Here is a 16,674-nt window from a genome sequence, read left to right on the forward strand (position 1 = left end):
CAAGTATAGATCATAGTTTTTGGGGAAAGCATGAAGAACAGAAGGTAAAACAAGAGGTTTATACCGATCTGGAATTTTACAAGGTATAGGGGTATGTACAGCAGGTATAGAATCAGTCTTGGTTTCTTGAGATTCATCAATCTGAAGATGGTCATTACAAAATTCGGAAAAAGGATCTTGATTAAGCTCAAAGGAATGCAAATCTTTGGTATTCACACTTTTCAAAGGGAAAGAATCAACTGCAGGCCGAGGATCTCTTCTCAAATACAATATACTTTGCAAAACAGTCTTGACATTCTCGGGAAAAGAGAAGAAATAATTTATGACAAAGAACAAAATGTCCTGGATGAAATTCCAACTTGAGTACCTGATCTTGCCATATTCTCCTTTCATGTTTTTGCTGGTCGGGATCATCCTCCAGTGGAGTCTTTGGATCTGATCTTCAAAACTGATTTAGAGTCGCCAAGTGAATGATTTCAGCCTTGCAAGTGTCTGATCGTTGTCCACCATCAACAATCAGATCTGAACTTGATATATGTACTGGGGTGAAATGTAAATGAAGTGTTTCATTCACAAGCTCACGGAGGTCGACTGAAGGAGCGTTTATCTACTTACGTTGATGTAAAACAAAAGCGTTTTCGAAGGCTACCTGGCGTACCTTCAGACTCCGTCTAAGCTTATGAATTAAACACACCAATAAACAAACAATCAATTTGTTCTCCCCAGTATGGTCGCCACTATGTTAGCGCTTGAGATTTCACCCTAGGCTGAGGAAGGTAAACCTTCAAGGCAACATCAAACCATTTCACCTCGTAGCTAGCCCTACGGGGTATGAGAAGGCTCTCTTCGGTCAAACTCGGTAGATCTTTCAATAGGATGAGCTGACCCAATTAGGAACACTGATATTAGGCTAGTAAACTGATAAGGAAGTTTGATTTAAATTTTTTGGGGTTTTTGTGGCAATTGGAGGGAGTGCAATTCAGGGTGTGGGGATTGAGCTCAGTTTTTGCAGGTGGGTCTTTGGGGCAAGGTAGGAGTTTGTGCTGATGCCTTAAGCTGAGATGAATGATCAAGGAAGAAAGAGAGGGAGCTAAAGAGGGCAAACAATGACTTTGAATCCTCTTTAGACAGTGGAAGACATAAATATTAAACAAAATTGAAAGCTGAGCATGGCATGCATGAATTCAAACTTTATCACTTCTTTTGTTTAATTAGCAGCAATAGAATAAGAGATGGAACACATAAACACACTTACAATGACAAGTAGGAAACACACCATCAACACAATAATCCACAAGAATCCACAATGATGTCTGCAAAACCCTGACCTTCCTTTTCCTCAAATTGCAGAGATACAAGTAAAATATACAATAGAGCTTCTCCCTCAAGAGTCCAACCATGAAAATGAGTAAGAGAAGGCATAATATAGATCATCTAACTGCTTTCCCCACCTCTAGGGGTCGAGCTCAGCTTCCTAGGAGTAGTTTGAACTAATTCTAAACTAAGCACTAGATAATAGGCAGTCAAAACAACTTGCCTCTAAAACTTAGGTAACCCGTCCATGCATTTAATATTCACTATTTACATCAAGGAACCTTCTAGAAGGGTTAAAGGAGAGTAAATGTATCCATGTGCCATGAAAATTATCCAAACATCCATCATTTACAAGCATTAAGAGTCAACCATAGTAAAAACTGAGTTTTGCAGGCCGAAATGGTCAAACTGGCAAAATTTCCCTGAGTGGTCGCGCCCCTACCATGGAGTGGTCGCGCACATTGGCAGCTGTGTTTGAGGGCCTTCCCGGTGTCCAAATCAGGTGCAAGATAGCTCCTTGGAAATGTCTGTGAGTCTACTTTCCAACCCCACTGGAATTTCTGAATTGCGAGTTGATTTGACCCCTCAAAAGTCATTTCGCCCAAGGCAGCTTTCTGAAACTCAAAAAAGGGGCAGAAAGTCAAAATTTGCATGTATTTTGAGCTTTTGGAGGCCCAAATCTCCATAAAAATTTTTACCCCATGCATAGGCAAGTGTATTTTTGCATGAAAATTCCAAAAATGTAAAGTTTTTCTCATTCTGAGTTGTTCCCCCGAGTGGTCGCGCGCGGGATGAGACCACTCCAACGGCCAAAACCTGTAAATTTCTCAAAAATGCCCAAAATGCCTCAAAACTCTCAAAATTTCTTGAGTTTGCTGCTAGGAGGAGGCTAATGAGTATCATGGTGAGTGAGAGAAGCCTCGGCCAAGATACGGAGTGGGTTGGCCTTCTTTTTCCGTTTTTTGTGCCTTGGCCAAACTCCTTGGATCCGGCGACTGTAATTTTGGCATTTCTCTAAAACCATCACACCTGTGCAAAAAGTGAAAGATTTTTTTATTCTTTGGCATGTTATGGACAAAAACCTCTCTCAGTTTTCCAAAATTCATCTTTGATTGCTCTGAAACAGCTTTTGAGTGCGACTTGTCCCGATGTGTGAAACAAGGAATTTTGTCGAAATGGAGCGAAATGAAGGGGATAGGGGACTTCTAAATTCTTGGGGAAATTTTTGGGAGTGGGGAGGGATGTTAGGAAGTAGGGGAAAGTGGAATCTCAGAGATTGAGTGAGGGGAAGGGGTCCAAAAGGGCAAAACACAAGCCCAACCTAGAAAATTGCCAGGTTGTAGCTAGAAACTAGGGTTTGTGCAAAAATGAGGAATTTGGCGGATCTAAGGGATGGGAAGTGTTTGATAAGGTATGTTAAGGATAGGGGAAGGTGTATGAACATCAGGAAACAAGTTTTTCCGGTGATTTGACCATCCAAGAGAAATTAGCTTTCAAAACCCTAGGAGAGGGAAATGAGCTTGCCTAGGTACAACTGAAGCATGAACATGGTGTAAAATGACCCATTAGACACTGACATGACGATGAAAAACCTCTGAATGATGATAGGCTCAGCTGAATGATGACATGGACTGAAATTTGGGCAAACCCTAGGCCTAATGCCTAGTGACCAAATTTTGCTTGAAGACTCACTGAAATGACAAAATTTGACCTTGACACTCTGAGACCACTTTGTAAGAGCACATTTGATCACTGGAGGAAGGTTGGAAAGGCTGACACTAACACACACCATGAACAAAAAACCCACAAAACTTTAATAAATGAAACCTGACTTGTTCTATTCATGGTTCTGACTTGTGATACATACCCCTTGAACCCTAAATGATTCTACATGAAAATATGACGTTATGACCCGCTCATAGACTTAGACTCTCTCAAATTTAATCTTTTCTTTTAGACTTAGTAGTGGTTCATAGGCTAAACTAACATACAAAATCCCAAAATGAATAAAAAAAGGCAAACACTTTTGATCCCTAGAACCTAAGACCCTAACATGTTGCATGTTAGGGTCCTATATTATAGGGATCTTATTCATTTCAATAGTTATATTCATTTGAGGTCAATTTGTAAATTTCAATTTTGATTTCATCAGTATTATGGTCTAAAGGGGTTCGTTGTGAATAAGAGGTCTATATTTCGATTCAGTGTCATGTAAAGTTTTAAGACAAAAGGGTTTATTTGCTAAGATCCAAAGTGTAATTTCATGAAAGATCATCATTAAAAGGGTAATCATAAGGGATCATTGGTCACCATGAAAGAGTATTAAAAGGTCATGTCATGAAATTTTTTTGTCATTATGAGTTAGTTAGCCGAGTCATGTCCTTTCTGGGAATCAGTTATGGTCACTCATGTCATGTTGCCATCATTTCAAAAACACCACTTATATATTTTTCACATCAAGAAGTGAGTCATCATTGCCCTACAAAAGATCCTAAAAGTGTATGAATGTTTTAAATGTGCCTCTTCACCCTCATTTATCTCATTTGAAGTACATCCTTTTCTCTAAAACACTTTGGAGGTCAAGAAGAAGAATGGTGCATGTCTGCAAGTTAAAATTGTTGCGCAAGTTAGGGTTATATTGTGCAAAATGAGAGAATTGTTGCACATTTCAAAATTTTACAAGAGCTGCACGGGGATAAGATAAATACACTCACTTAATTTCAGGTCAAAATGCTTCTTGGTTTTTTAGAAATGAGCCATCGTCATCTACAACCGTTTTTGGATTTTCGTGAAATCCGTGAGTCGGATTTGGCTCAATTTTTTTGTGGAGAAGAATTATGATGATATTAACATGCTAAAGAAACTTTAGATCAATCTAATTGACCGTTTATGAGATATTAAAAAAATATCAGTCACAGGGGAAGTATTGCACAAGTTTGTTGCGAATCTCGTAGCAAAAGGGAGATGGTGGTTTGAAACCAAGTTTTCAGTTTTGGGTTGTTTCATAGGTTCATAAAATTCACATGGATATTCCAAGATGACCCATCAGTTTCATTATTTCAAAGATAGGCTGGAAATATGTAGTACTTTAAATGTTGCGAAAGACCCTGTGAAACTAGAATATTCACATCAGATACTGTGTTTTTTACACAATCCTCATTTTGACATGTAAATTCGAGTTTTTGGGTTCCAACGGTTGTTTTGATTATGTTGTTAGGTGTCATAGATCCTTAGGATGGTATGGTTAATTTTTTTTAATGAATATTCCAACTTTGATGATATATCAAGCCAAAAACTACAGTAGGTAATTAGTTCCTATCTTTTAGCAAAGTAGGTGATAGTTCAATGTATCTAGATGGTGAATGGTTTTCCTTTGAAGAATTCAGCTCTACTAAGTGGCAGTGAAATATTTTGATGTATACAATAAGTAAAAACCATAGTAAATGGAATTTCCACACTAAATATAGGTTAATTCTCTCAAGGATTGCACAAGGAAGTAGGGGCTTGGAAGGCTAGTAAATTGGCTAAGTGTTGGCCAAAGTCAGCGTAGGAAGCAGAGAGATAGATTATATTAGTGAAGGAATTGTTCAAAATGAACAAGAATTTTATTTTCTTCTTAGATCTTTTGGTTAATGCAATATAGATAGTTGGGGTTTTGAGAAGTTTCTTTCCCCAGAGAAATATTATGTTATGTGCGATTGATATTCTTCCTTTTTTGCTTATTGTTTTCATCGAACAATTTTATATTTTGTTGAAGGGTAGAGTAGATTCTCGTCTTGTGTTTTAGCATATCACATAAGCTGTTGAATATATAGTAAAAATCTACATTATGCACTCACCCTTCCTACAACAAAATCAATTTATATTATCATCAAAACTTCCTATCTTTCCCCTGTCTAAATCACCTTCACTGTCCCTATTCACTTGAAATCATTAGTTGTGACTAGTTCTATGTTGAGTGAGTCTTTCTTTTCTTACTTTCCTTAAGAAAAGTAAATCAAATATGCTCTTTTAATCCTCATAGCCAACCTAAGATCAAAAAATTATTCAGTCATTAGGTTGACTGAGGAAAACCCTAGTGGGAGAGCCCTCTCCTAGGCTATTAGGGTTGGATCCTGACCTAAAATTGGTATGATGTTACCTTTGTAATCCTTTCTTAGCCTAAAGGAATTATAGAGAGATAACATTTTGGTGTCGTTGTTGGGGACGAAATGTTCCTGTTGGAGATCAGATGCACAGCAAATTAAACAAAATACACAGCAGATAAATCAAGCACATAAAGACACAGGAATTAACGTGGTTCACCCAACCAATCTAGGCTATGTCCACACAACATAGGCATCGTCAATCTTATTAATCAAACAATAGATTACATAATTCAGTCCTCACAAACTCTCACCCTCATAGCAAACAATCCGAATGGTTGCCTGTTTTATAGCAAAGGGAATCTAACAACTTCATTAACTCACTTTCATCAAATATAGGAGGCATTAATCATCTCCCAACAACCTGGAGCTAATCTAGGAACTGATTCCTATTGTTGTCATCTACTGAGATTTTTCCTATCTTGTTCAAAACAGAAAATCTCAACAATCTCCACCTTGACAACAATTAGCCTGATGCCCTGTTATTATTATTTTATCTTTTCTGCAAGCCAAGAGAAGCCAAACACCAACGTAGCTTCTCTAACAAAACTGGTTTCGTGAACATGTCTGCACAATTCTCCTTTGTATGCACCTTTTCAAGAGAGACTCCCCTTTCAGTGATAACCTGTCTTACAAAATGGTATTTAATTGGAATATGCTTTGATTTGCTATGATAGGCCGGATTCTTAGCCAAATTTATTGCACTTTGACTATCACAAAGTAACCTGATGTTGTCCTGTAACCTACCAAACTCACCAAGCAAACCTTTCAACCAAACCGCCTCTTTGCAAGCATGCGAAGCAGCAATGTATTCTGCTTCAGTAGTGGATAAAGCGACAATGTTCTGTAGCTTTGACATCCAACTTATAGCTCCATCTGCAAGAGTAAAGACATACCCTGAAGTTGACCTTCTCTTATCCAAATCACCTGCAAAATCGGAATCAACAAATCTGCAAACAAATTCACTACTCTTATTGTAAGTGATACAATAACTACTTGTGCCTCTCAGATACCGAAGCACCCATTTCACTGCTGACCAGTGTTCTTTACCCAGATTTGCCATGTACCTGCTGACAACCCCAACTGCATGTGAAATATCTGGTCGCATACACACCATCGCATACATTAAACACCCTACTACATTAGCATATGGAATTCAAGACATAAATTCCTTTTCTTCATCTAAATTAGGACATAAACTCGAAGAAAGCTTGAAATGGGAAGCGAAAGGGACTGACACAGGCTTCACGTTATTCATACCAAATCTCAAAAGTATTTTCTCAATATACTTTTGTTGTGATAGCCATAGCTTACCATTGCTTCTGTCTCTGAAAATCTCCATGCCCAAAATCTATCTTGCTGCTCCTAGATCTTTCATATCAAATGTCCTTGCCATTTGAGCCTTCAACTTGTTGATTTCTTCTATGCTTTTGCTTGCTAAAAGCATATCGTCAACATACAATACTAAGATAATGAATATGCCATTTTTCAATTGTTTAAAATAAACACAATGATCATATTCACTTCTAACATATTTCTGACTCAACATGAAAGAATCAAACTTCTTATACCACTGCCGAGGCGACTGCTTCAGGCCATATAATGACTTCTTGAGCCTGCAGACAAATTTCTCATTGCGATGCTGAACAAACCCTTCCGGTTGTTCCATATATATTTCCTCATCTAAGTATCCATGTAGAAATGCAGTCTTAACATCTAATTGTTGCAACTCTAAATCAAGCAAAGCCACTAATGCTAACACAATTCGACTTGAAACAATTTTAACCACTGGTGAAAAAATCTCATGAAAGTCAATACCGGCTTTCTGAGAAAACCCTTTTGCAACCAGTCGCGCTTTGTACCTATCTTCCGTATCATTCACACCCCGTTTAAGCTTGAACACCCATTTACACCCCACATTTTTCCTGCATTTCGGAAGCTCAACCAGATCCCATGTGCCATTCTTACCCAGGGCCATCATTTCTTCCTTCATGGCTGCTTTCCACTTATCACTTTTCGAACCTTCTATTGCTTCCCGATAGCACAGAGGTTCATTGTCATTAGCAGTAAATGCAATTGAAGTAACATAATCATCATACCTTCTCGGTGGCCATTTGATTCTTGTCGACCTCCTTAAGGATGTTTCTGGCGCTTCCTCAATTGGCTGACTACCATCTGTAGGAACTTCTTGCCGATCAGTATCTGAGACCTGTTCATGATCTAAACCTGAACCCTGTTCATGTTCTGATTCTGAAACATGTTCATGACTAGTATCTGAACTATGGTCATCATGACTATCATTAGAAATGCTATCAAACTGAATGTGCTGAAACTCAGATACATCATCCTGTTTCAATCTACTATCTACATCTAACTGTACAAGAGAGGATTCATTAAACTTTACATCTTCGTTGATGATGATTTTGCGGGTAGTAGGATCCCACAATCTATATCCCTTTGTTCCAACACCATACCCAACAAAGATATACCTTTTAGACTTTGGATCTAATTTAGTTCGCTGATGTTTAGGCACTAGAGCATATGCATCACAACCAAACACTCTGAGTTTAGAATAGTCACAAGGGTGTCCTTTCCATACCTCTTGCGGAATCTTGCAACCTATCGTCGTTGATGGAGATCGGTTTATAACATAACAAGCTGTTGCCACTGCTTCCGTCCACAACTCCTTTTGCAACCTGGCGTTACTCAGCATACTCCTTGCTTTCTCTAGAAGAGTTCTGTTCATGCGTTCAACAACTCCATTTTGCTGAGGAGTATAAACCGTGGTCTTATGTCTCTCGATCCCTGCATCCTTGCAATAGCTGTCAAACTCCTTGGAAGTAAACTCACCACCATTGTCAGTTCTTAAACATTTTATTGTTCTACCAGTGTTGTTTTCTACCAATGCTCTAAACTGCTTGAAAACTGAAAAAACATCAGACTTTCTTTTCAACATGTAGACCCATACTTTCCTAGAAAAGTCATCAATGAATGATACAAAATAAGATGAACCACCATATGAAGTTGTAGGAGCTGGACCCCAAACATCTGAATGGATATAATCAAGCATGAATTTACTAGTATGTTTGCCTGTTTTAAACTTTTGTTTACTTTGTTTTCCAAACAGACAATGCTTACAGAAATCTAACTTTCCATATTTTAGATTTGGAAGTAACTTTCGATCAGCCAAAATTTTCAACCCTCTTTCACTCATATGCCCCAATCTTTGATGCCACAAGTGAATGGAACTACTATCATGTTCAGACACCGTAGACACAAAATCTGACCCTGTACTTCCTTCTAACTGAAATAGATTTCTTACCTTCTTAGCTTTCATAACTAGTAAGATGCCTTTGTAAATTTTCATTACTCCACCTTGAATTATAGTTTTATATCCATTTGAATCAAGTGCTCCTAATGAAATCAAAATTTTCCTTAAATCTGGTACATGCCTCACATCAGTTAATATTCTAGTTGTCCCATCAAACATTTGTAGTTGTATGCTCCCAATCCCAACAATATTACATGTTACATCATTACCCATGTACACAACTCCATCATTAATTGATTTATATTCCTTAAACCATTCTTTATGGATACACATGTGGTTTGATGCACCGGAATCTAACAACCAATGTTGAACATGATTTGAAACATTAACTGATAATACTTCATCACTCATACCTGAACCAGATGTCGAACCTGTATCTGTCGCATTTGCCTCCTTCTTCTCTGTCAAAGAATCTGCTTTTGAAGTTTGCTGCTGTCGCTTCCAGCAGTCCTTCTTTAAATGCCCCGACTTGCCACAAAACCAGCACTTTAGCTTACTCTTCTTCCCTTTTGACTTTGAACGTGAGTCACTCGGCCTCCTGGAGTGTCTTTCTTTCGAACGACCTCTAACCATCATAGCTTTTGATGTAGAGGTTTCGAAATGCGACCTTCTCCTTGTTTCTTCCGATAATAAGGATGCAACTACATCATCAAACTCAATAGTTTCTGATGAAATAAGACTTATAGAAGTAACAAAATGATCCCATGATTCAGGCAATGAGCACAATAAAGTAATAGCTTTATCCTCGGATTGAATATTTACTTCTATACTTTGTAATTGCACAAGAAGAGTATTAAAAGCATTTAAATGATCAGCAATCGATGTACCTTCCTTCATTCGCAAACCGTACAACTGTCGCTTCAGGAGAATCCTATTGGTTAAGGATTTGGTCATGTACAGTTTCTCCAGTTTCATCCACAAACCAGCAGCTGTTGTCTCCGACACGATATTAAACAAGACATCATCAGCTAGACACAGTCGAATAGCACTTATCACTCTTTCATCCATCTCGGCCCACTCATTATCTGTGATGTTGTAAGGTTGTTTGGATTTTCCCAACAACGCCTTTGCCACACCATGTTGGACAAGCAAATCGTACATTTTCACCTTCCAGATCTCGAAATTATTTTTGCCATTAAACTTCTCAATTTCAAACTGGGCACTCTGAGTTTTCGCCATTTTGTATCAACAAAAAAACACAATAATCTCCAAAATAACAACTTTCAATAAATGAAGTTTGTGTTTAAAAAATGCCTTTGCCTTTAAAAACAAGCAAATATCTGCCCTTTGTACTTCACATACATATTTCTGCCATATGCCTATGCTTTAAATAAAAACAAAATTTTTCCTTTTACTGCAACTGCGCAACATAAATACAAATTCCATGATTATCACCTTAGTAAATAAAATTTGGAGCGCCGATGGTAATATAATCGATATTACAAACTGTATTTTTGTTATACAAGTTTTGTTTGATTTTCAATACCAAGTCGCATCTCCAAAAAACAAACCCGATTCTCCATAACCAACCATGGCATAGTTCTAATATCAACACAGCAATACGCTAACGTTTACCTCCACGCTGTAAACTAAAAAAAAAAACTGTGTTTACAGCAATACGCACCTAACGTTGGTAAAATAAAAAAGTGTTTACAGCAATATGCACCCAAAGTTGATTAAACACATTTTTATTTAAATAATTTACCAGCGTTGATTATATATAACGTTTACCTCTTCATGAGTATAGTACTGTGGCTAACCCCGCACAAAATAATAATAACAATCAGCAGATCCAGCATGCGAAACCATTCAGTAATACGCCTGGTGCAACAGATACCGGTATTTGCATGGTTGATATTAACAAGCACATCGATCCTGGGCAATCGATCCTGAGCAATCTATCCTGGGCACTGGTATTTCCATCGTTGATACTTGTAATTCCATTCAGTAACTAGTCCAACAGATACTGGTATTTCGATCGTTGATGCACGAGTGCTTTGAAAATCAAAAGTTCTGCGCACCAGGAATGGAACGAATAGACCAGCAATCACTTATCACATTTTCAGTTCTGAATCCGCGCTGATCAGAATCGGCCTCCAACGCAGGCTCTGGTCTCCACGCAGCAGGTCAATACCTCAAGTGCCAACGCATAACACATCCGGCTCCACCTCCAGCAGATGTGCCACGCTTGTTCAATACCGCCTGGTCGAACGCGCAGGCAACAGTTCCAACTTCCAGTAGATTTGGACCTGCCACTCTTACGCTGCACCACTCCTCCAACGTGCTCTGATACCACTGGTTGGAGATCAGATGCACAGAAAATTAAACAAAATACACAACAGATAAATCAAGCACATAAAGACACGGGAATTAACGTGGTTCACCCAACCAATCTGGGCTACGTCCACACAACATAGGCATCGGCAATCTTATTAATCAAACAGGAGATTACATAATTCAATCCTCACAAACTCTCACCCTCATAGCAAACAATCCGAATGGTTGCCTGTTTTATAGCAAAGGGAATCTAACAACTTCATTAACTCACTTTCATCAAATATAGGAGGCATTAATCATCTCCCAACAACCTGGAGCTAATCTAGGAACTGATTCCTATTGTTGTCATCTACTGAGATTTTGCCTATCTTGTTCAAAACAAAAAATCTCAACAGTTCCATCTTCCTCGGGAAAGATCATCAAATTTTTAGATTTGACTAATGATGGTGGATAGCAGTCAGACACATGAAGGATGAACCATTCACCTAGAGACTCCAATAAAGTTTCAACCTGATCCAAAGACTCCATTGGCAGCAAGATCCAAAAATCAAGGTTTTACTAGAAACTCTATTGTCTCAAGATGAGTTCTATATCTGCAAGGTATGCTCCTTTAAATCAATATCACATTCCAAGCTTTCCATATCACACACCTTGTGTAGATTGGCAGACGTATTTTCCAAGATTCAAAGATCAAGTAGGAGATGATACTGCACTTCAATTTGGTTAAATTTCACATGCATGTGCGTAAAAAAGGTTTATTTTCGTGAATATTGTCTCATTAATATGTTCATGGTATCCTTCAAGGGAAATGCACAATCATGGTAGGAAAGCTTGTCAAATGATTGTTTATATTCTCTTAAATATTTTCATACAGTATTTTATGAGAGATATAAAGAACATCAACCTTCCTTGTTGCTAGTCAAAGACTGTTGCACATATTTTGACAATTTTATGGAGCATTTTGAAAGTTTTTATGAAGATGATCAATTTATGGATGATGAGATTATAGAGGCTATTCATGAGAACCCCTTTAACCATGAGGAATAATAATTAGAGACTAGATTCCATCATATTCAAGAAAACTTCCAGCAAATAGTAGCTTTTCTCTTGCGTGAAAATGAAGTAAATCAACATCCTGATGTAGACAGTTATGATTCATCTTCTGAGTTTGAAGAAAATTTGCAGCAGTCTTGTCAAATGTTAAGTCACCAAGAGAAAGAACATGATAAACACTTTGTTGGAAATAATACTGAGAGGGGGGTGAATCAGTATTATCAGATCTATAATTTTATTTCCCAAACATATTTATATACACTACTTCACTGAAGTGAACTAGTGTGTACATGCAAGTGTACTTAAAGAAACTAGCATATATGCAGAGAACTTTTGATTTAGACAATTTATCATGTATTGAGCTTAAACCAGCATATGAGAGATTTACTAGACAGTGCAATAAAAGCATAATAAAGCATCACACATAAGCAACACACATGAACACCAAGATATAAGGTGGAAACCCAATGTGGGTAAAAACCACCTGATGTTGTCGTCTCTCTCTTCTTTTTAATAATAAGAAAATATGTTTACAATCTTGTATTGGTGCATACTCATACCAGTATGCAGGCACTCACCTGCAAAAAGCTACAACCTTTTCTCATTCTCCAACTACTACTGGAAGGGAGCTACAACCCTCTAGCTCTTGTACTAGCCAATATGTTTACTAGTACGTATGTGCCAGCCTACAGAAAACTCCAATCTTCCACAAGGGACCACGTTTCATGAATTTTCAAACTAGATACTCCTGGAACACAACACCACAATCTGAAGGCCACGTTTCATCTAATTTTCATACTGGATCCATCAACAACATTGAATCTCAGAAAAATCATAACTGCAATACAACCATCAAATACATCTGCATCAACCAATCACTTATCCTCAATCATCACTTTCTGAATCAACCACAACTAAATCAATCAATCACTTGACAACCCATCATCATTGAAGCAAATCACAATCAATCAATCTGATCATTCAGAACACTGTCATCAGAATACAGTCACCAAAACCCAAAGCAGAACCCGGAACTCTGCAATAGCAAACAGAAACAATTGAAACTTTAAACGTCATACTTCATAAGGTATACACTACTTCCATATGTTGAACCAATGTGTACGCACTTTTACCAAAAGGAACCAGCGTACAGATCTGCAAATTAAAATTTATGATGTATATGCTACTTTGATATGTTGAACCAGCTTGTATACACACTTTTTCTAAAGTGAACCTACGTACAGATCTGTAAATACTAACTTTAAACATCACAACTATTCCAAACTTCAATCATACCCAGATGATCACATTTACAGAATAAAACGTGCATCAGTATTTAGATCTAGACTGTTCAAGATCAAACCACATAATGATAATACTTTAAAGCCTTTATGATCCCGGTCCATCAACCTTCATCATCCATATAGGTGCATCCTTAGATCATATCAAGAAAACCATTAGAAGCTCATTAACCTACATATATGATCCAACACTTCATAAGAGATCCAAATCCTTGCACACACTTGGCCTAATGATCTTCTCCTCCTTATATAGTTTTAGGCCTTTCTCAATACCATGGACCAAAACTACTTAGGACCAATACCTTGGACCAAATACCTCGAACCAATTACCTTGGGTCAAATACCTTGGACCAAAAACTTTTGGGTTTTCCAAGATATACGCACTTTTATTTCTATGAATGTGCGTGTGTGTGTATACGCTCCTTTTTTTCAGTAAACCTGTGTGTATACACAGCTTGGACAAGGTGAACCTGCGTATACCTATCTTTCTTCATTCTTTGGAGTTTGATCTGTAATTCTTTGTTGTTGACCTGCTGCATTGTGATCTTTCATCTGAGTGAGTTTCCATCAAGGACAACACCTATATCATAATGCCAACAATCTCCCCCTTTGGACTTGATGGCAACAACAACACCAAGTCACTCTCCCACTTTGACATCAAGGGCAAAGGGTGTACCAAAGTATTTTCTCCCTTTGACATACATTATGTTGTTCATGCTCCCCCTGAGTACATGTTGAATTCTCTGATTGAGCTCCCCTTTTGTACATGCTGAGATGCACTGAAGCCGTCCATGCTCCCCTAAGCACAATAAGAGTCTACAACAATATTTTCTAAAAGAATAACATGACTCTATAACTCAGCTATGTGAGGATGACCTTCCTATCACCAATGACTCATACATACATCCATCTCCCAACCAAGTGGGGATATACCAAATTTGACTCTTCCACCCAACCAAGTGGGGATATACCAAATTTGACTCTTCCACCCAACCAAGTGGGGATATACCAATTGTTTATACATGACAGAAATAATAACTATTACATCATCCATCCCATGTAAATTGGGGATACAAATTACATCATTTGTCCAAGAGGACTCATTCAAATGTATGAGAAGACATATCACACCCTAGACTTTTACATGACTTAAGCAACAAATGGTATAAATATCTGAAGCCATAGCTGGACTCAACAACCATAATGCCAACAATGTTGAATGTACGTGAAGGTTAATGCTCCCCCCGAACCTGTGCTACCTGTGTATTGTTAATAGGTCAATGATCAAGGCATCTTTTTCAGTAAGATAAAAATTAATGAACAAAGCATATTGATAGACATTAATCATAAATATCACTCAGAGCACCCATATCAGAGTCTGCCCCACTATTTTTCTTGACTGAAAAATGTATATGCTCCTTGACCCACAAAAACCCATGTGTGTACACGACTATACTTCATGAAACATGCGTATAATAACCTTTCTCTGAAAAATTGGATTTAACAGCGGGATGATGCAGCAACTACTCCCAGCTTTTGTTTGAGATATTCAAATGTCTCTCTGGGCAATGGTTTAGTGAATATATCAACAACTTGTTCTTTGGAGGGAACATACTCCAATTTGACCTTTTGTTCAAGCACTTGTTCATGTAGAAAATGGTATTTGATGGGTATGTGCTTGGTCTTGGAGTGCATGATTGGATTCTTTGAAATAATAATGGCACTTGTATTATCACGTAGAATGGAGATGGGTGGAGTACATGTGATCTGAATGTCTTGCAAGGTTTGCATCATCCAAAGTAGTTGTGTGAAACAAGATGCAATAGCCACATATTCTACTTCAGCTATAGATAACACAATTGAACTTTGTTTCTTGCTGAACCAAGACACTAACCTAGAACCCATATAGAATGCACCACCACTAGTGCTTTTTCTGTCATCAACACTTCCTGCCCAATCTGCATTTGTATATGCATGAAGAATAAGATCTGTATCTCTAGGATACCATAAACCAATGTTCTGAGTTCCTTAAAGATATTTGAAAATTCTTTTGACTGCCTGAAGGTGTGATTCCTTTGGATTTGGTTGGAATCTTCCAACTATTCCTACTGCATGCATGATGTCAGGTCGGGTACCTGTTAGATAAAGCAGACTGCCAATCATGGATCTGTAAGTTGGTTGATGTACTGTTGTTGATTCATCATTTGAGCTGAGACTGCATCCTATTACCATTGGGGTACATACAGGTTTAGAATCTTCCATGCCGTACCTTTTCAAGATCTGTTTGAGATATTTGGTTTGTGAAAGAAAAATACCATCTTTATTTTGTTGAACTTGTAGACCAAGAAAATAGGTAAGTTCACCAAGCAAGGACATTTCAAATTCTTGTTGCATTACTGAAGCAAAATTCTGACTCATGGATTCTTCATTGCTACCAAAAATGATATCATCAACATAAACAACAATAATTAGCAATTTATCAGTTTCAATCTTTGTATATAGATTGCTATCTGTTGAACCTTTTGAAAAACCTTGTTGGTGTAGATATTTGTCAAGGCAGTAATATCAGGCCATTGGAGCCTGTTTCAGATCATGAGAGCCTTTTTGAGTCTGCATACAAGTTTTGCATCATTTCCAAGAATGAATCCTTCTGGTTGTTCAATATAAACTTCTTCTTCTAAATCTCCATTAAGGAAAGTAGATTTTACATCCATTTGGTATACTTTGAATTTCTTAAAGCTAGAAAGAGCAAGAAACATCCTTATGGCTTCAAGTCTAGCAATAGGTGAAAAAGTTTCTTCAAAATATATACCTTCTTGTTGAGCATACCCTTTACAAAGTTTTTCCTTGTTTCTAATGACTTCTCCATTTTCATTCAGCTTGTTTTTGAATATCTATTTAGTTCCTATAATATTTTTATCATGAGGTTTAGGAACTAATTCCCAAGTATTATTATTTTCATTTTTCTTCATTCATGGCCTTGACCCAACATTCATCTTTGCATGCTTCATTTACATTTTTAGGTTCAGTGGAGGATAGTAATGCTAGATAGCTTGAGGTCTCTGTAATAGTTCTTCTTGTCTGTACACCTGCCTCTTTTTCCCCTAAAATTTGAGTTTCTGGATGATTTTTCTGAACATACCTGGATGGAGTCTTTTCTTCTATCGTTATATCTTCTTTTGGTGCCTCATTTGTTTCTTCTTTAATATCATTTTGATTTGATGTGGGAAAATAATCCCCATCTTCTTTATTG

This window comes from Pinus tabuliformis, chromosome 7 (assembly GCF_031772625.1).
Source record: "Pinus tabuliformis cultivar Carrire ecotype Pingquan chromosome 7, CPIR1, whole genome shotgun sequence".
Taxonomy (NCBI): domain Eukaryota; kingdom Viridiplantae; phylum Streptophyta; class Pinopsida; order Pinales; family Pinaceae; genus Pinus; species Pinus tabuliformis.